This window comes from Sphaeramia orbicularis, chromosome 5 (assembly GCF_902148855.1).
Source record: "Sphaeramia orbicularis chromosome 5, fSphaOr1.1, whole genome shotgun sequence".
NCBI lineage: Eukaryota > Metazoa > Chordata > Actinopteri > Kurtiformes > Apogonidae > Sphaeramia > Sphaeramia orbicularis.
The window spans coordinates 16236713-16255756 of record NC_043961.1 but is presented as its reverse complement, the minus strand read 5'-3'; the positions used below and the strand labels follow the sequence as shown (position 1 = coordinate 16255756).

Sequence of the window (19044 nt, the reverse complement as noted above, 5' to 3'; positions counted from 1 at the left end):
TTTATATATATATTTTTTATCATATCTTGTATTTTTACCGATATCGTTGTACAGCACTTGTTATAAATGTGCTCTGGAAATAAACTTGACCTTGACCTAGACTGTTTTACTTGTTGGGTAAAATAAAACCATTATTCTCAGAGCTCAATCCTGGTCTTGCAGTAGTCCCCGAAGAGTCCGGTGTGGTTTCTTACTGGGTTAAATATCACTTTGCAGAAGTCACAGTGAATTAGGCTACTGCTTACATGAAGAGACATGGGAGCAGCTTCAAAGAACAGGCCTTACTGAATATTCAACGACCGAACAAGACGTGCAAGGCTCCACGACCAGACCGATAGGGATGATGTGAAGGCGAAGACGGTTGGGCAGCGACCACAAACAGAGTCTATCAACCCTGATGACAGCCTGAAGAGAAAGACTTTATCAAACGGGGGGATGCTCTGGCTGTTCACAGACTGGTAGTCGTGTGCTGTATGTTAATATCTGTAATGCATGTATGTGAACGGCATGGTACTCTTATACCTGAACTTAAACAGACTAATGCAGATTATATGATGCACTAAAGCAAGAGTGTCAAATATAAGACTGCGGGGAAAAATCCAGTCTGCCAAAGGGTCCAATGTGGCCCTGCAAAAATTATACTGAAGATATTAACCCTCCGGTATCTGGGTACGCAATTTAGGCACACTTCTCACTTCGTGTTAAAAACTTCATATTATTTTTCACAATTTAAATAAGGTTAGAATTCAAAAGTTGTTCATTTGTGCATGATCTTTAAAATTCTGGCCACCAACTAAAATTTGCACATTGTAAACAAAAGAAAATTACAAGACTAGCATCTGTCTCCCAAGTGTGCCTAAAACGCATTATTTCTTCTATTAGAACCACTGTTTTTGATCCAAAAGTCATTAAGGCATAAATCCTACTTCTCTGATATCTGGGCTTCATTTTAAAGGTGAAGGTCTATATTACTTTATTAGCATTGTTAATGTTGCTGTTAATCATTGACATATGTCAGGCTGCGAAAATCAAATAATATTTAATCCAATTTTTATGTAATATTTTGAAAAAAAAAAACAAAACAAAAAACAAAAACATATTTTGTGTTTTTTGCATCAAAAAATGTAGTGACATCATGATGAAAAGAGATTGTTTAAAGGGTTAAAAAAAAAAAATCTAAAATGAATGATTATTTGATATGTATGATTAGGGCTGACCTTGATTTACAAAAATAAAATGAAATTAGAGCAGAAAAATAAATCAATATATAATATTTAAAAAATTAAAAAAAAAAAACTTCATATTATTTTTCACAATTTAAATAAGGTTAGAATTCAAAAGTTGTTCATTTGTGCATGATCTTTAAAATTCTGGCCACCAACTAAAATTTGCACATTGTAAACAAAAGAAAATTACAAGACTAGCATCTGTCTCCCAAGTGTGCCTAAAACGCATTATTTCTTCTATTAGAACCACTGTTTTTGATCCAAAAGTCATTAAGGCATAAATCCTACTTCTCTGATATCTGGGCTTCATTTTAAAGGTGAAGGTCTATATTACTTTATTAGCATTGTTAATGTTGCTGTTAATCATTGACATATGCCAGGCTGCGAAAATCAAATAATATTTAATCCAATTTTTATGTAATATTTTGAAGAAAAAAAAACAAAACAAAAAACAAAAACATATTTTGTGTTTTTTGCATCAAAAAATGTAGTGACATCATGATGAAAAGAGATTGTTTAAAGGGTTAAAAAAAAAAAAATCTAAAATGAATGATTATTTGATATGTATGATTAGGGCTGACCTTGATTTACAAAAATAAAATGAAATTAGAGCAGAAAAATAAATCAATATATAATATTTAAAAATTAAAAAAAAAAAACTTCATATTATTTTTCACTATTTAAATAAGGTTAGAATTCAAAAGTTGTTCATTTTTGCACAATCTTTAAAATTCTGGCCACCAACTAAAATTTGCATATTTTAAATAAAAGAAAATTACCAGACTAGCATCTGTCTCCCAAGTGTGCCTAAAACGCATTATTTCTTCCATTTGATATGTCTGATTAGGGCTGACCTTGATTTACAAAAATAAAATCAAATTAGAGCAGAAAAATAAATCAATATATAATATTTACTAGTTTCATTTATAGGTGTGTATTTTATGCAGACTTGGTGACAGATGCTAGTATTTTTTAACATTTGACCTAGCGCCAAAAATAATGCAAATTAACCGATGTTGGAGTTAACCATTGACATATGCCAGGCTGCAAAAATCTAATAATATATGATCCACTTTTTAAGTAGTATATTGAAAAAAAATATTTTTTTGTGTTTTATGCATCCAAAAAAATGGTTTGTTTACATTACAAACACGGCATTTAAAGGGTTAAAAAATGTGACAATTATTGAGTATTTGGTATTTTTATTTACGGCTCAAGTTGATGAAATAGAAAAAAGTTTAAAAGAATTAAAAACAAACGGTATGAATTTTTTTTTTACATTATTCCACAAGTGTGCCAAAAAGGCACACTTGGTGCTTAGTAAGGGCCTTGCTGGACGGGATACCGGAGGGTTAACAGTAAAGGGTGTCGAACTGACTTTATTTCAGGTTTTACGTTCAACCCAATTGCGATCTAAAGTTAAAAAAAATAATAGAAAAAAAAATCAAAAATAATAATAATAATAACAATAATAATAATAACCTCTAAATAATGACTCCAAATTTTCGTCTTGGTTTAATGTGAAAAAAAATTATATTACATTATGTCTATAAATAATGACAACTCCAAATTTTTGTCTTTGGTTTAGTACAAAAAAATAACATTAAATTATGAAAATATTTACATTACTATCTTTTAACAATGAAATGTGAACAAATATGAACAACCTGAAATGTCTAAAGAAAATTAAGTGCAATTTTTTTTTTTACAATATTCTGCCTGTTACTAAATATTTTGTGCCTTTGTAGATTTGATCCATATAATACACATGCATAAATGATAAGTTGAGGCATAATATTATTAAAATTGCACTTACATTTCTGAGGACCTTTCAGTTTTTTCAGCATATTCAAATCTTTCTTGATTGGATAGTTTGTAAATGTAAATATTTTCCTAATTTAATGGGGTTTTTTTTTGCACTAAAACAAAGAGAAAAGTTTGGAGTTGTCATTATTTATAGGTTATTGTGCTACTATTTTACTGGTCTGACCCATTTGAGCTCAAACCGGGCTGAATGTGGCCACCAAAAGAAAATGACTTACAGATCCTTGTACTATATGGACTAAAATATTGGGTCATATCTCAGCTAGAGTGTGTTGGACTTCCTATTCCTGTTGATTTGAAATAGTGCCATGGTAAAAATGTCAGTGGTTGTCAATAAATTTTTGTATTTTTTTTCAATATCAGTGTTGTTTAACATCAGATTAAGTGATTAGGCAGCGTAATGGTGTAGTGGTGAGCACTTCCCCCTCACTGTAAGAGGGTTCTAAGAGTTGAACCTGATATGTGCTAATGCTAATGCTAATGCTAGGTAGTGTGTGTCTATTACACTGGTCAACAACAAATTTATTGTTTAAGTTTTTTGAGCTGATTTAGGATCATTTTGGTGTGCTGAATCCAAAAATCACATTAATTTTGCGCAATCAGGTCAACTTTCTGAACTATGCTACATATTGGCTTTTTAACATTTTTGCTTACATTTATGGGCATTTTCACATCATATGATACAAAATTCTTTCATATTTCTTGCAATAAACGAGTTCTAAAGATTTTACTTTTGCCAATTTATGATTAATGTTTTTTTTTAATATTACAGGTGAATGAAATGGCTTCGACTAGAAGATCTTGCAAAAATAAGCCTGACGTATTCTGCTACATCTGCGGTGAATACACCATTGTACCTAACAGGAATCCTGTTGGAAAATGATTTTTTTTCTCTTAAAACCTATTTTGGGTGAGAACTATATAAAAAATCGACTGATAAAGTCACAAAAATGTCATCAATTTTGTGAGAAGATCAAATTTTTCAAAATCAAATTAGCAAAAAAACCTGACCTGATTGAGAAAAACAGATGTCATTTTATTATTTAGCGGTGCAAAATGGTCCTAATTCAGTTGAAAAAACCAAGACAACTTGCAAAAAATATTTTTTTGTAACCCAGTGTTATGTGTAAAATGCAGAGACCAAACTTTGACAGGGACAATAAAGCGACTTAACCTTTAACGTTTAGAGTATGACAATCATTCCATTGGTATTGTCAGCTCTCAATCAACTTGACGTGTGCCGAAATAGCTCAGTTGGGAGAGCGTTAGACTGAAGATCTAAAGGTCCCTGGTTCGATCCCGGGTTTCGGCAGTTCTTTAGGAACCCATTCACCAATATTTCTGTCTGCAAAAGTATATCGGACTTCTGAATTGTAGTTGTACCATGATTATATCAGTGGTTGTCAATAAATTACCACGTTATGTGGGTTTCGTCCACCTTCAAATACAGGTTCATATAGGTACATTTTCCTGTTAGTGCTGATGAAGAGCTTAATGTGTTATTGCTAATGTTAATGCTAGGTAGTGTGTGTCTATTATAGGTAAAATGCAGTGACTGAACTTTGACAGGAACAATCAAGCGACTTAACCTTTAACCTTTAGATTATGACAGTTGTTCCAATAGTCGTTTTGATAGTATTGTCAGCTCAAAGTTCACCATTTGTGTGCCGAAATAGCTCAGTTGGGAGAGTGTTAGACTCAGTGCTTCTCAATAAATTACCATATTCTTTCAATATCAGTGCTTTTGTTAAAATGTGATTAGATGACTGTGCGGCGTAGTAGTTAGCACTTCCACCAGCAAAGCAAGAAGGTTTTGAGAGTCGAACGAAGGCCTGTCTGTGTTGAGTTTACTGGTCTCCTCCATGCTACGTGGGTTTCCTCTACCATTAAAAATAGGCACATTTTCCTGTTGGTGCCCCTGACCACGGTGCTGATGAAGAACTTACTGCTCTTAATGTGTGTTATTGCTAATGCTAGGTAGTTTCTGCCTATTATGGGTAAAATGCAGAGACTGACCTTTGATGGGCAATAAAGCGACTTAACCTTTAACCTTTAGATCATGACAGTTGTTCTGATAGTATTGTCAGCGATATGTCTAACTGTTGTGTGCCGAAATAGCTCAGTTGGGAGAGCGTTAGACTGAAGATCTAAAGGTCCCTGGTTCGATCCCGGGTTTCGGCAGGTCTTTAGAAACCCTTTCAGAAATGTTTCTGTATGTTGGACTTCCGATTTGTAGTTGTGCCATGATTATATCAGTAGTTGTCAATAAATTACCATGCTAAGTGGGTTTTGTCCACCATTAGAAACAGGTTCATATAGGCACATTTTTCTGTTGGTGCCCCTGACCACGGTGCTGATGAAGAACTTACTGCTCTTAATGTGTGTTATTGCTAATGCTAGGTAGTTTCTGCCTATTATGTGTAAAATGCAGAGACTGACCTTCGACGGACAATAATGCAACTTAACCTTTAACTTTTAGATCATGACAGTTGTTCTGATAGTATTGTCAGCTATATATCCAACTGTTGTGTGCCGAAATAGCTCAGTTGGGAGAGCGTTAGACTGAAGATCTAAAGGTCCCTGGTTCGATCCCGGGTTTCGGCAGGTCTTTAGAAACCCTTTCAGAAATGTGTCTGTATGTTGGACTTCCAATTTGTAGTTGTGCCATGATTATATCAGTAGTTGTCAATAAATTACCATGCTAAGTGGGTTTTGTCCACCATTAGAAACAGGTTCGTATAGGTACATTTTCCTGTTGGTGCCCCTGACCACGGTGCTGATGAAGATCATACTGCTCTTAATGTGTGTTATTGCTAATGCTAGGTAGTTTCTGCCTATTATGGGTAAAATGCAGAAACTGACCTTCGACGGACAATAATGCAACTTAACCTTTAACTTTTAGATCATGACAGTTGTCCCGATAAAATTGTCAGCTATATATCCAACTCCTGTGTGCCGAAATAGCTCAGTTGGGAGAGCGTTAGACTGAAGATCTAAAGGTCCCTGGTTCGATCCCGGGTTTCGGCAGCTGTTTAGAAGCCCACTGACCAAAATTTATAACAATACCTTCAACTTCCCATTCCCATGGGTTTGTAGTAGTACCATGATAAATATATGAGTACTTCCCAATAAATTTCCATGGTCTTTCAATATCAGTGCTTTTGTTTGTTTAATATGAGTTTAGATGATTGAGCGGCCTGTAGCGTAGTGGTTAGCACTTCCACCAGCAAAGCAAGAAGGTTCTGAGAGTCGAACAGAGGCCTGTCTGTGTTGGGTTTACTGACCCTCTCCATGCTACATAGGTTTCCCTGCCATTAAAAAAAGGTACATTTTCCTGTTGGTGCCCCTGACCACGGTGCTGATGAAGATCTTAATGTGTGTTATTGCTAATGCTGATGCTTGGTAGTGTGTGTCTGTTATAGGTAAAATGCAGAGACCGAACTTTGGCAGGGACAATAAAGCGACTTAACCGTAGATATGACAGTCGTTCTGATAGTATTGTCAGCTCTAAATCCACCTCTCGTGCAGAAATAGGTCAGTTGGGAGAGTGTTAGACTGAAGATCTAAAGGCCCCTGGTTCAATCCCGGGTTTCGGCAGTTATTTAGAAGCCTACTGGCCAATCTTTATAAGAATACATTCAACTTCCCATTCCTGTGGGTTTGTAGTAATACCATGATCATTATATCAGTACTTCTCAATAAATTACCATGTTCTTTCAATATCAGTGCTTTTGTTTGTTAAATATGAGTTTAGATGATTGAGCGGCATGTAGCATAGTAGTTAGCACTTCCACTAGCAAAGCAAGAAGGTTCTGAGAGTCGAACCAAGGCTTGGCTGTGTTGAGTTTACGGGTCCTCACCATGCCACGAAGGTTTCCCTGCCATTAAAAACAGGTTCTTATAAGTACATTTTCCTGTTGGTGCCCCTGACCACTGCGCCAATGAAGATCTTACTGCTCTTAATATGAGCTAGTGCTAATGCTGATGCTACTGCTAGTTAGTGTGTGTCTATTTTAGGTAAACTGCAGAGACTGAACTTTGACAGGGACAATAAAGCGACTTAACCTTTAACCTTTAGATTATGACCCTTGTTTTGATAGTATTGTCAGCTCTAAAGCCACTACTTGTGTGCCGAAATAGCTCAGTTGGGAGAGCGTTAGACTGAAGATCTAAAGGTCCCTGGTTCAATCCCGGGTTTCGGCAGCTATTTAGAAGCCTGCTGGCCAATCTTTATAAGAATACATTCAACTTCCCATTCCTGTGGGTTTGTAGTAATACCATGATCATTATATCAGTACTTCTCAATAAATTACCATGTTCTTTCAATATCAGTGCTTTTGTTTGTTAAATATGAGTTTAGATGATTGAGCGGCCTGTAGCGTAGTGGTTAGCACTTCCACCAACAAAGCAAGAAGGTTCTGAGAGTCGCACCGAGGCCTGTCTGTTTTGAGTTTACAGGTCCTCACCATGCTACATAGGTTTCCCTGCCATTAAAAAAAGGTACATTTTCATGTTGGTGCCCCTGATCACGGTGCTGATGAAGATCTTACTGCTCCTAATGTGTGTTATTGCTAATGCTGATGCTAGGTAGTGTGTGTCTATTAGGGCTGCACGATTAATCGATTTTAAATCGAAATCGGATTTTTTAGTTAGGACAATTTTTAAAAAAGGGAAATCGTAAAATCGATTTCATCTCTCTCATGCCTCCGGGCCGCGCGCCTCCGCGTGCCCGCGGGCTCCCGTAGGCTCTTCCTGTGACAGCGGTCTTTCACAGAAGTCCGTGTAATGACCGGACGTTAAATCTGTTCATGAACCCGCAGTACTTATACCAATATAAGCCGTGGCTTCAAGCACGGATCCCGCAATTGAAATATAACTGCAAGCGGATCACTCATCTTCCGTTGTCCCGGATCCGTACCGTACTGTCTTCTTCCGAACCGGGTCCGGGTCTTGGGGTCATCAGCCTCAGCAGAGGAGCCCAGACAGCCCTGTGCCCACACACATCCACCAGCTCCAGGGATAGAATCCCTCCAGTGTGTCCTGGGTCGGTCTATTCCACGCACGGATCCCCCAGTTTAAATAGAACCGCATGGGGAACACTCATATTAACCTGGTCCACGCACACACGCACGACTGATGCCTGTCACTGACTGACACTGGTATCACTTCTGTGGGCCCAGATACCCAGAAAAGAAAGAAAAAAAAAAATTATTATTATTTTTTTTTAATAATTAATTTAGTCCTCTTACTTGCTAAATTTTTCATTCACAAATGTAAGTTCTGTAACACAAAACCAAATATTATTTATGTTTTGTAAGATGTTGAAATTTATTTAAAGCTGTTAGATAAATGTGGAAACAAAAAGGTTGTAACAACTATCAGTATTTGCTCTGATTTGGACATTTTCTTATAGTGTATTCCCCCTGACAAACTTATGTTATTTTCTTGTTGTATACATTGTTTGTATACTCTACTTCATTTCAAAGATTTAATGAAGAGAAAAAACAAAACAAAACTGTAGGTTCATCACGTGATCCCATCACAGCTTTGAGGTCAGAGCAGTGGCTTGCATTGTGGGCTGCTCACGAAAACGACATGTTGACTGCTGTTGCCTTTTCTAGTTATACCCAAAAATCGAAATCGAAAATCGAGTTTTTAGAGGAAAAAATCGGGATTTTTTTTTTGCCAAAATCGTGCAGCCCTAGTGTCTATTTTAGGTAAACTGCAGAGACTGAACTTTGACAGGGACAATAAAGCGACTTAACCTTTAACCTTTAGATTATGACCCTCGTTTTGATAGTATTGTCAGCTCTAAAGCCACTACTTGTGTGCCGAAATAGCTCAGTTGGGAGAGCGTTAGACTGAAGATCTAAAGGTCCCTGGTTCGATCCCGGGTTTCGGCAGCTGTTTAACAGCTTTGTCAGTATTTGTAATATGTTGGACTTTACGTTCCTGTTAATTTGTGGTAGTACCATGATAAAAATATCAGTATTTCTCAATTACTTACCATATTCTTACAGTACCGGTGCTTTAGTTTTTTTTTTTTTAATTATGAGTTTAGATGATTGAATGCTGTGTGGCATAGTAGTTAGCACTTCCACCAGCAAAGCAAGAAGGTTGTGAGAGTTGAACCGAGGCCTTTGTGTTGAGTTTATGGGTCCTCACCATGCTACATGGATCCACCATTAAAAATAGGTAAATTTTCCTGTTGGTGCCCCTGACCACGGTGCGTCTAGTGTGTGTCTATTAAGGTTAAACTGCAGTGACCGAACTTTGACAGGAACAATCAAGCGACTTAACCTTTAACCTTTAGATCATGACAGTCATTCCAGTAGTACTGTTGGCTCTAAAATAAACAGCTGTGTGCCGAAATAGCTCAGTTGGGAGAGCGTTAGACTGAAGATCTAAAGGTCCCTGGTTCGATCCCGGGTTTCGGCAGGTCTTTAGAAACCCTTTCAGAAATGTTTCTGTATGTTAGACTTCCAATTTGTAGTTGTGCCATGATTATATCAGTAGTTGTCAATAAATTACCATGCTAAGTGGGTTTTGTCCACCATTAGAAACAGGTTCGTATAGGTACATTTTCCTGTTGGTGCCCCTGACCACGGTGCTGATGAAGATCATACTGCTCTTAATGTGTGTTATTGCTAATGCTAGGTAGTTTCTGCCTATTATGGGTAAAATGGAGAGACTGACCTTCGACGGACAATAATGCAACTTAACCTTTAACTTTTAGATCATGACAGTTGTCCCGATAAAATTGTCAGCTATATATCCAACTCCTGTGTGCGGAAATAGCTCAGTTGGGAGAGTGTTAGACTGAAGATCTAAAGGTCCCTGGTTTGATCCCGGGTTTCAGCAGTTCTTTAGGAACCCAATCACCAAAATTCCTGTCTGTAAAAGTATGTTGGACTTCCAATTTGTAATAGTACCATGACTATCAGTGGTTGTCAATAAATTACCATGCTGTGAAGTGCTGAAAAGTGTTCTCTTGTATATTCATGGATTTTGTTGTTTTAGTTCCATATCAGCCAACACAGTGGACACTTATGCCTCATCCCATACACTGCAATTCATACCATTACGGTAACTGCTGTTCTAGATAAACCTGATCTGCAGTAAGATGTTTGAGAGTAAAAAAACTGCCAATTGTTATTAGACTGTAATTAACAGGGTTTTTGTTGCATATTATCTCCATGCAGGTATGTTAAAATGTGAGAAAATATCAGATTAGCAGCATTAAAAATGTTTTTATTTCATAGTTTTCACACAGTATATCAGTAAATACATGTTTCTTTGGTTCTAAAACTAAATGCATGGTGTCCAGCTGAGTGGACATTTTTGTAACTCCATAAAAATAGGCTAACAAAAATCAGTAGAATTATTATTTTTATGCCTAAAGAGGGATAAAAACACTCAGGAAAAAAAATCTTGATTAAGGTTCTCATAATTCATGCATGAAAGGGTTAAAAACAGGTTCATATAGGTACATTTTCCTGTTGGTGCCCCTGACCACGGTGCTGATGAAGATCTTACTGCTCCTAATGTGTGCTATTGCTAATTTTAGGTAGTGTGTGTCTATAATGTGTAAAATGCAGAGACTGAACTTCAACAGGGACAATAAAGCGACTTAACCTTTAACCTTTAGATTACAGCAGTGCTTCAGATTTTCAGATAGAGGTCAAAGGTCATTGTACCAGAATAGCTCAGTTGGGAGAGCATTAGACTGAAGATCTAAAGGTCCCTGCTTCAATCCAGGGTTCTGGCAGTTTTCTAAGACCCAGTGATAAACTGTGCTCAATCAGTGATGTATTTATTGGCTGATCTGCCCTTGAGCAAAACACTGAAGCCCCATTTGCTCCTGACATGGTAGCCCACTGTTCAGATAGTGATGGGTTAAAAGGAGAGGTTCGGTGTTGGTGTCTTCCCAGATTAAAAATACACAAGTGACCATCATGTCAACATTTTAAAACCGCAGGTAAATGACACAGCCAGTACCACCTTTCCTTGTTTTTTGCCATAATATAATTATAGATAGTTTTGTGAGATGATAATGAGCTTGACCTTTGACCTCTGTCTCATATATTAAATGCATTGGGAGCTGCTGCATGGTTACATGAACACATAGAGCTGTGTTCATGGATTTATTTATTTATTCTGGACTTGTTCTTTGGTCAAAGTGGGGCTGTCAGTACGAAAAAGAAAACAAACGGTAGGTATAACTTTTTTTTTTTTTTTTTCATGTTTACAGTTGTTAATGGCAGGATAATAAATTGTGCTCCTATTGGACGATAGTCAGTGTTAGTATTATTTACCTTTAGTGTACAGACCTGATCAAAATCTTAAGACCAGCTGAAAAATAGCTAGAATTTACCTTTTGCACATTTGGATTTTAATGAGGTTTTAAGTAGAGCTACAATATACAAAAGCAAGAAGGGGGAGTGAGACAAAAAGCACTTTGAAAAAAGTAATTTATTGAAAACAACAAGTAAACTGAAATAGGCTGTTCATCAGCTGATCAAAAGTTGAAGACCACAGGCTATAAAAGCCAAAATCTGCTCAAAATTCTCATTTTCTGTTGGGCATTCACACAGTCATCCCCTCCTGATGGCTAAAGCTAAGAAGCTTTCTCTTCTTAAACGTGGTCGGATCGTCTAGCTGCATTAGCAAGGCCTCTCGCAGCGTACCATTGCTGCTGAGGTTGGACGCAGTAAGACAGTCATTCTAAATTTTTTGACAGATCCTGAGCATTATGGAACAAAAAAGTCGAGTGGTAGACCCAAAAAAATTACACCTGCGCTGAGCCGGAGGATCCGATTGACTGTCCGTCAAGACACAGGGCGGTCCTCGACCCAAATTAAGGCCCTTACTGGTGCCGACTGCAGCGCAATAACCATCAGACGGCATCTGCGGGAAAAGGGTTTCAAAAACAAAAAAACAATTCAAAGACCTCGTCTCCTACAACGCCACAAAACTGCCCGTTTAGACTTTGCCAGGGAGCATCAAACATGGGACACTGAAAGGTGGAAAAAAGTTTTATTCTCTGATGAGAAAAAATTGAACCTTGACGGTCCAGATGGCTTCCAACGTTACTGGCATGACAAGGAGATCCCACCTGAGATGTTTTCTACCCGGCACAGTGGAGGGGGGTCCATCATGATCTGGGGTGCTTTTTCATTCAGTGGAACACTGGAGCTTCAGGTGGTGCAGGGTCGTCAAACGGCGGCTGGTTACGTGCAGATGTTGCAGCGGGCATCCCTCATGACTGAGGGCCCTCGTCTGTGTGGTAACAGCTGGGTTTAAAAACAGGACAACGCTGCAGTTCACAATGCTCGCTTGACCAAGGACTTCTTCAGGGAGAATAACATCACTCTTTTGGACCATCCCGCATGTTCCCCTGATTTAAATCCCATAGAGAACATTTGGGGATGGATGGCAAGGGAAGTTTATAAAAATGGCCATCAGTTCCAGACAGTTGATGCCCTTCGTGAAGCCATCTTCACCACTTGGAGCAATGTTCCCACCAGCCTCCTGGAAACACTCGCATCAAGCATGCCCAAACGAATTTTTGAAGTGATTAACAAGAACGGTGGAGCTACTCATTATTGAGTCCTACTGAGAACATTTTTTTGTTCTGGTTTGGAGAGTTTTTTGTAATTTTTTGAGCGATGGTCTTAAACTTTTGATCAGCTGATAAACAGCCTATTTCAGTTTACTTGTTGTTTTCAATAAATTACTTTTTCAAAGTGCTTTTTGTCTCACTCCCCCTCCTTGCTTTTGTATATTGTAGCTCTACTTAAAACCTCATTAAGATCCAAATGTGCAAAAGGTAAATTCTAGCTATTTTTCAACTGGCCTTAAGATTTTGATCAGGTCTGTATGTTCATGTTACCTTAAGTTGTTAGATGTAAAAATATATATTAAAAAAAAACAACAGCAGTGGCATCACCTGTTACACATATCTATCAGAGAGTGAATGGAGAATCAACTACCACTCAAGTCTGCATATTAAATCCAGTCTGTATATTTCATCTTAGTTTTGTAAATATTCATAATACCATGTTATACATAATATAAATACAGCCATGTAAGCAAGGATAGGTTAACAAATGTGCTACATCTTCAGCGAACAGTTAATATGAAAAACAAGAAAAGAGAGAGAAAACACAGCAGGTAACATCCCACATAAAGTGGAGCATTTGTAGTAAATACTGGTGAATGCCTGGACTGGCAGCCCTCATGGATCTGTTACAGTCACTGACGTCAGCCAGCAGATGAAAATACAGCCATGTCTTTTTTTTTTTTTTTCCTGTTATGTGATTAATTTCTGTACAAAGAAGGGCCTGGCCTGCTTCTCTTCCTGCTGCTGCAGACCCAAATCAAAGCCAGGCACTGACACCATCCCTGAGGGGACCGGCCCCCACCGTTGAGACCGATACATATTCGTTTGGACACAGACAATATGTATGACAAGCATGGACGACAACAAAAAAATATATATTTTCCCAACAAAGCAGCCATCTGTCAGTACAAAAGGACCTCTGCAGATGTACATGAGGAGGGCTGAATGAATGAAATATACAGGTGTGGAAAAAAAGACAGCTCTGGTTTTAATATTTGTCTGTTTATGTTTAACCCTTTCATGCACACTGGTCACTACAGTGGACAGCTATTCTACAGCTGTTCTCTTGTATATTCATGGATTTTTTTTTAAATTTTTTTTTTTTACACATATCTTTATTAAAGTTTTAAGACACTACATATCTTTTCTGACATGAATTGGCAACATTATGTAGATCTCTCCTGAGCATAAACCCCGAGAATCACAAGACCTGCCCATAGTTTTCAAACAATTTATCAGTAAATACATGTTTCTGTGCGTCAAAAATTAAATGTGTGGTGTCCAGCTGAGTGGATATTTTTGCAACTTCATGAAAAATAGGTTTATAAGAATTTTTTTTTTTTTTCGGGTTTTTTTTTTTTTTATGTTTATTTATTTATTTGTTTGTTTGTTTGTTTGTTTTTCAGAAGAAAGTTTTCAATCGCATTGTTGTTTTCATACCTAAAGAGGAATAAAAACACTCAGGAAAAAATTTTTGATTAAGGTTCTCATAATTCATGCACGAAAGGGTTAATTCTGTTTATTTTCAAACTACTACATTTCTCCCAAATGTGAAATATGTGTATTTTCAGAGCATTTATTCAAAATGACTGAAAAAAAAAATCATTATTAACCCATGAAGACCCAAACAGCAACCAGTAACCAGTAACCAAACCATCTACTGAGCTAAACTGTTTAATACCTGTTGATCCACTAATCCTATCAACACATGTAAATAATTGGTGTAAAATACAGTTTGTCATCTTCAGAGGCTCTGCAGTGAACATGGAAACGCCGTCATCTTCTACAACACTGATTCACCAGTAAAACTCATGGAGCTGATAAATGACAGTGGATGGACACATTGGGTTTATGTTTAGTTAATGATATGTTTGCTTAAAATGTCAGTTTTTCTTCAGTTTTCTTTGTTTCTGGTTCAATAACCTTTGAATTTACTCTGAGCTTTAATGAACATCTACATGATCAATGGATTAAATATAGGAAAACACCTAATTTTCACTGAAAAAATGCTAAATACAGATTATAATATTATCATAAATGGTGACAAATCACTTATGAAAAATTAAATAGAGAGAAAAATTAATTTGGGAACTGACACAAAAGTAACGCTGGGTCTTTATGGGTTAAAAAAAAAAAAAATCATTATTTCAGACTCCTACGCTGGTTACAGTGGCGCTCCAACATAACTATAATCATCTGTCGCCCCCTCCCTCAAAATTAATCATAATTGCTGTTAGTTATTATTTTTTTAATTTTATAGATGAACTGAGGTTTGCCAAAGTGAAAAGGGGTTGAACACTGTACTGTATTTGATTTCCATGAAAAATATTATGTGAATATTGTGTTATTGTTGTTAATGAAACTATCATGCAGGGTTAACACTAATGTATTAATTGTAAACAGATTCACCAGAACATTGAACATTTTTGCGAAGACTGCCTCTACAGAATTAGATTAAAATATATTATATTATATTATATTATATTATATTATATTTCTAAGGATGATTTGAACATTCAGAGTCTATGTATCCAACCTCTGAGATGCCAATCAAGTGCTGTTATTACATATGAACAAACCTTCAAAGGAGGTGGTTGGGGATGGTTGTAGAACAAAAAACTCATTCGCCCATTTTGCCTAATCCAAAATGCTGTGTTTTTGTAACAGTCTTATTTCAAGCCCTTATTGGGATCTGTTCCTAACCCTAACGTTCTGCTTTCAAGCTTAAATCAAGCCAAATCTTCACTGTTATGTCATATTTTTAAACATGATTTGTAGTATCGTATGCATATAAAAGTGCTTTTGGAGTGATTTCTGACCTGTCTATAGGTTTCCGCTTTGCTCCATGAGACATAAAAATATAAAGAATACAGATAAACAAAGGTCAGTGGCAGGAGACAAATAATATTTTGTGCCACCGTTTACATATATGATGTTTGTCCATTTAAAAGATAACTATACAAGTCAAGAAAGGTACAGTTTGTTGTAAAGATATTGAATAATACCTAGTTTTATGTTGAAGAGGATGCATCTATCATCATATGTGATACATCACCGACACCAAAATGACCATTCCTTTAGAATTATTTACTTCATTCTTAGAGCTAGAGGTGAAAAAAGTATTAAAGAAGTGATATTTTGCTTTTTTAAATGAAATTATGTATTTTCAAACATTTCCCTGTGGTCTTCCTAAACCGTAAATGTTATGTTTGGGTCTGAATTCTTCATGAATTCAACTCCACCGGTCCATCTTCAACCCTATTTCTGAGTAATGACACGAAAAAAGTAGTTTTGAGCGCTGGCCCTTTAAATACACATGACCCCACCCCCTTCCGGGTTGTTGACAGTGCTGCTCTGTCCCGTTCAGCCACTTGTGTTCGTTAATACAACCAACAACTGAAAATTTTAGATAATCGGCTCAAAATTTACACATTTTTTCAGTTTTTACTTGAACCGCTGTTGCTGACAAACAACTATGTTGTACTTGGAGAAATGTTCGTTGGAAGTCTGGACCTTATATGTGCAAATGTTGCGACGTAACTACTTATAAAACGTAACAAATTAAGAAGGAATTGAAGCAGGTTGTAGAAATCCACTCAACTTTTGGAACTATTAGTGTCCCCAAATACATAAATAGATGAACCAAAGCCTAATAAAAGTAGGTTTAGCAAAATATGACCGCTTTAAAATAGGTTAAAATCCCCAAAAGTCTTGCTATATTGAAGCTGCAGAGACACCTTCAGCACCTCTCAACAAATTATGGAGAAAGAAAAGAATAGTTGCAACTATGTCTTTTTCGCAAGTTTCACGGGTGTTTCTGTTTCCATTTATTTTAGTCTGATACTTTAACAGCTTTACAAGAAACTGCAACTTCACAAATGCAAATGGTGACAAAATTTAAAAAAAAAAAAAAAAAAAAAAAAAGACTAATCTTGTCATTCATTCATGACTCTTATACCATACCTTTTTCTAGTAGAACATCCTGGGTCAAAATAGAAGAGGCTCATTCTATCTTGTCATGTTCTCCACCATTCATCCCCACTGTTATTGTGTGCTTTGGTTACTACTTCCATAAACAAAAACGCAAGCAACTCAATTTTATTTGATGCCTTTCGACCGTCCATCTTCCTCTTGACCCCATTCCAGGAGTCCAGGTCCGGAAATTCAGAGTGTTTCGAGTTAATTTTTTTTTCCAGAGCTGTATCATCACCATCAGCAGCCTCATCATTTGTTATTAATAATACATGTAAAAGCACACTGCGACAACAATATGCATTTTTAATGACACAATTACAAAGCAGTGGGATGTGGGCAAGCTACAAAACGTGCAAATTTGCAACAAATCGGTCCACACCTATCCTTTTCCAGCTTGAATAATTCTCTGATTACATGAGCCAATGTGGTATTACATTCAAGAGGAGGAGGGTTTTGGTGGAAAGACTCAAACAGGGTCATAAATGCTGATCTGATACACTGCGAACTACTTGTTTTTTTTGTTTCTAAAGTGCGCCAACATACTTGCAAGAGTCGTCACGCAACCAAAAGAAGATACAGATTCCACATGACAAAAGTCCTGATGTCAAACAGAAGGACAAACCTACATTCTGGTCCTGTTAGAGCGCAGGTGTCAAACATGCGGCCCGGGGGCCAAAACTGGCCCGCCAAAGGTTCCAATCTGGCCCGCGGGATGAATTTGCAAAAGTGCAGAAGATATTAAGTCAAGGATGTCAAACTCGAAAATAACAGCATAATAACCTAGAAATAATGACTCCAAATTTTCTTTTTGGTTTAATGTGAAAAAAATAATATGACATCACGCCTATAAATAATGACAACACCAATTATTTCTCTTTGATTTACTGCAAAGAACATTAAATTTTGATATCCTTTAATAATAAAATGTCAATAACCTGAGCAAATATGAACAACCTGAAGTGTCTAAAGAAAAATAAGTGCAATTTTAACATTGGTCTGCCTGTTTTGTGTCTTGGTAGATCAGATCTGTAATGCACATGTATAAATTATAAGTTGAAGCATAGTATTGATCACATTTTTCTTATTACTATTTCTTCTTATTTTTCTTCAGAAATTTCAGTTTTTTCAGGTTATTCACATCTTTTTTGTTTGGATAGAGTGTAAAATGTACATGTTTTCATAATTTAATGTTATTTTTTGCATATAAAATTTTGGAGGTGTCATTATTTCTAGGCTATTATGCTATTATTTGACTGGTCCGGCCCACTGGAGATCAAATTGGGCTGAATGTGGCCCCTGAAAGAAAATAAGTTTGACACCCCTGTATTAGAGTCTATAAATGTACAGATTTACGGGAGCACTTCTGAAATACTTCCCCATTTTGCAGTGGAATAAACAAACCCTGTAAATCCCTCTTCTGTTAAACTACTGTCATCCCGCATCGCGTTGCCGAGCGCCGGTCTCCCATTTCCGCTCCGGGCTCCAAGAATCCTCGGCTCTTACTGTTCCTTTTACAGGACTGGACAGGATGCACATGCTCTGTGTTCTCTCGAAGCCTCGGGTAGGAGCGAAAACAGAAACAGGAAAGAAAAAAAAAAAAAAAAAAACGACTCTTGGGGAAGACACACACAAGTGATTTCAGTCTTGAGTGCCCCTTAAAGGTCTCTCCCCATTAGAAAATAGAGGTCAGCGGCATTAGGTCTACGACTAAACACTGTAATTGTGTAGTACAAAGACCACGGCTGGGTCGCGCTGGCAGCCCATTAATGCAGTTGGCTTTGAAAAAGACAGAAGCTGACAGCCTCTCAGCTCCTCTCGCTGCCTCTGATCTGCAGTGACAGACAGGAGGGGAAGTCAACTGCACATTTGGAAGAAACAAACATTTCGCTTCGGTGGGAAAACGGAGACTCGTATTTGCGACCAGGTTGTGTTAATCCATTCTCCTCCTTTTTGGACTCCGCTCTCGGTAATTACCATATATTCCTGGCGTGCTCTGACATTGGCCTGTCAGGCGGAGAGCGGGTGCAGGCGGCGGCGGCGAGGCGGCGCCCTGCTTGGTTCTTTGTGCTTGAATCCGACCTGGCAGGGCGTGTCAGCCTCGATCTGCACTCAGACTCTCCTCGCTGTCTGTCCGCCGCTGAATGTAAGAGCAAGTAGGAATTCTGATGGTACCGGTCACACAACACCACACACACCAACTGTTCCAGCCCGGCACCTGGACTCATTCACACCTCCGTTAAAGGGTACCTGAAGTGAATTTTCAGTGGTTGCTATGACAAAAGATCACGTATAATACTAGAGGTTCTGTCAGCTAGCTTATGTCGTATCCCGTTGTCTAATAGGTGTTGTAGAGTTCTAAGTCACTGCTCTGTCGGTCAGTCACGGTCAACAACATGT

General features: G+C 37.4%; 1 protein-coding gene and 10 non-coding genes across 11 annotated transcripts in view; 10 read left to right on the top strand and 1 right to left on the bottom strand.

The window, feature by feature from the left end:
• Positions 1–19044, bottom strand: part of LOC115419505 (contactin-3-like) — a 243382-nt gene that overhangs the window by 65889 nt on the left and 158449 nt on the right. The window lies entirely within an intron of this gene.
• Positions 4290–4362, top strand: trnaf-gaa (transfer RNA phenylalanine (anticodon GAA)). The gene has a single exon. It is a non-coding gene; the product is annotated as a tRNA-Phe (tRNA).
• trnaf-gaa (transfer RNA phenylalanine (anticodon GAA)) lies at positions 5159–5231 on the top strand. The gene has a single exon. It is a non-coding gene; the product is annotated as a tRNA-Phe (tRNA).
• trnaf-gaa (transfer RNA phenylalanine (anticodon GAA)) lies at positions 5582–5654 on the top strand. Its single transcript has one exon. It is a non-coding gene; the product is annotated as a tRNA-Phe (tRNA).
• Positions 6005–6077, top strand: trnaf-gaa (transfer RNA phenylalanine (anticodon GAA)). Its single transcript has one exon. It is a non-coding gene; the product is annotated as a tRNA-Phe (tRNA).
• trnaf-gaa (transfer RNA phenylalanine (anticodon GAA)) lies at positions 6575–6647 on the top strand. Its single transcript has one exon. It is a non-coding gene; the product is annotated as a tRNA-Phe (tRNA).
• On the top strand, positions 7181–7253 carry trnaf-gaa (transfer RNA phenylalanine (anticodon GAA)). Its single transcript has one exon. It is a non-coding gene; the product is annotated as a tRNA-Phe (tRNA).
• On the top strand, positions 8881–8953 carry trnaf-gaa (transfer RNA phenylalanine (anticodon GAA)). Its single transcript has one exon. It is a non-coding gene; the product is annotated as a tRNA-Phe (tRNA).
• Positions 9416–9488, top strand: trnaf-gaa (transfer RNA phenylalanine (anticodon GAA)). Its single transcript has one exon. It is a non-coding gene; the product is annotated as a tRNA-Phe (tRNA).
• trnaf-gaa (transfer RNA phenylalanine (anticodon GAA)) lies at positions 9839–9911 on the top strand. The gene has a single exon. It is a non-coding gene; the product is annotated as a tRNA-Phe (tRNA).
• On the top strand, positions 10746–10818 carry trnaf-gaa (transfer RNA phenylalanine (anticodon GAA)). Its single transcript has one exon. It is a non-coding gene; the product is annotated as a tRNA-Phe (tRNA).